Source organism: Ananas comosus, linkage group 22, assembly GCF_001540865.1.
Source record: "Ananas comosus cultivar F153 linkage group 22, ASM154086v1, whole genome shotgun sequence".
Taxonomy (NCBI): Eukaryota; Viridiplantae; Streptophyta; class Magnoliopsida; order Poales; family Bromeliaceae; genus Ananas; species Ananas comosus.
In genome coordinates, this window is record NC_033642.1 from 1,405,995 (window position 1) to 1,408,046 (window position 2,052).

Below are 2,052 nucleotides of genomic sequence, written 5' to 3' on the forward strand. Positions count from 1 at the left end.
AAACCACATGGGAGCAATTTGATACATTTTAAACCACAGGGGGGCAAAGTAAGAAACTACGAAACCATAGGCGGGTTTTTTGAAGTTTTCCCTTTTTTTAATCATGCCTGCCAGCAGTAGTATACAAGTTATCTATAAAATGCTTTTTTTTTCTTTCTATTCTTACATTTTTCAAACATAGATAATATATATATATATATATATTATTTTTAAAAGATCGAAATATAACTTATTGTTTAAAACATCATAATATACAACATATAACAAGAAAAAAAAACACTAGGAGAAATTAGTTTTAGGATTTTGGGGATAGATAAAATAAAAGAGTATTCACTTTTTTATTTTTTAAATTTATTGAAAAATTTATATATGCCGGTGTCCGTAGGAACTCGCAGGTAATCCAGATTACTCATAATCTATACCCACTAGTTTTACCTAAAATTTTTGGGCAAAAAATTAGTACACATACCTACAAATTTATGGATAATCCATAGGTACCCGCAGGTATAAATTGAGATTACTAGGTTTAGGTTTGCTACATGAAACTTATTTATTTATTCACCAATTATAGTTTTTTTAATCTTATCAAATACTTTGAATAAGTATAAATTAAATTATCTACCACCCCTTTTAGTGTGGCCAACATGCATATGTGCTCTTCATAAGTGGGGCTTCTATTTTTTTGACTTTTTTTAGTGGATGATGAACCCATAGGGTTAGTGGGGTTGACTAGTAATCACCAACTTGTTACATCATTTGGTAAAATTGCACTTGAATAAACAATTAATGTAGTTTTTGGATCCAAAGAAGCACTATGCAAAACTATTTTTTGCATATCCAAGAGCCAATTAATTGAGCTCTTAACAATGTAATTGGACAATATATAATATGTTCCTACCACAAATAGTTGTAATGAGATCATAATTCTATGTTCTTAGATACCTTAATAATCAAGATCAATCTCACAATGTAATTCTTCAAAGCACGTTATTTATTAACTTAAAATTACACAGAAAATATAGAATACTTCGAATATTCTTTGTTGTTTGAAAACCTGGCTGAACCAACTGGTCAGATCGGTTGTATAATGAGCTGATATTTAAACAACTAACTAAAAAATGATTAAACAATTGATTGAAATAGTAAAACCTTGAACCAGTAACATCTCTGAATAATTATTGTTCATAATAATTTGAGAGAGAGAGAGAGAGAGAGAGAGAGAGAGGGGGTAATGACATGGAATGCACCCAAAGGTGGGAATTAATTGGGAAGGTTTGATAAAATGGCTCCACAAGATTTGTCTCTTTGCCCACAAGAGATAGTGTTTGATGTTTGCTTCAAGGAATAAGAGAAAATAATCAAGGGTACAATAGCTTAAATTTTTTGAGAAAAATAATTATTTCGTATTGTTTAATAAAACATAAGCATATCAAACACGCACGTGAGAGGGGGAGTGTTAAATATAAAATATATAAATATTATTATCTGATAGCTTAAATTTTGAAAAAAGAAATGATTAATTCATATTATTTAACAAAAATATTATTTTAATTAATCAAATACTCTGTTCTCTCTCTCTATATATAAACATATTAACGTTAATTGCATACAGCTCCTAGTAAGTATATCGAATAGTAAATATATCTCTATAAAGTTAAACTTTTTTATTTTTATCCCTACAAAAGTCTAGTAATCACTACAACAGAATTAGGTTATAGGGACACATGTTTGGGACACTTTTGAGTAAGTGTCCCATTTATGCTAAAACTTAAAAACATATCTACTAATGCCTAAATATAAAGCACAATCCAACCAAAAATAAAAGATTATTCTACTTAACCCATCACACCCAGTCCATTTGGCCGGATTACAAACAAAAAAGAAAAAAAAAAAGAAAAATTAATTATCATCTTTTTTTCTCTCTTCACTCAATCCACTGAAATTCTAGACGAAGAGCCTTTCCTGTCGTCCTCCTCCGCCACCGCAACCAACGAGATAGAGTTTCGGTGGTTGCTAAATGCTTAAATAAGTGTTGGTAAATTAGCAGCACTC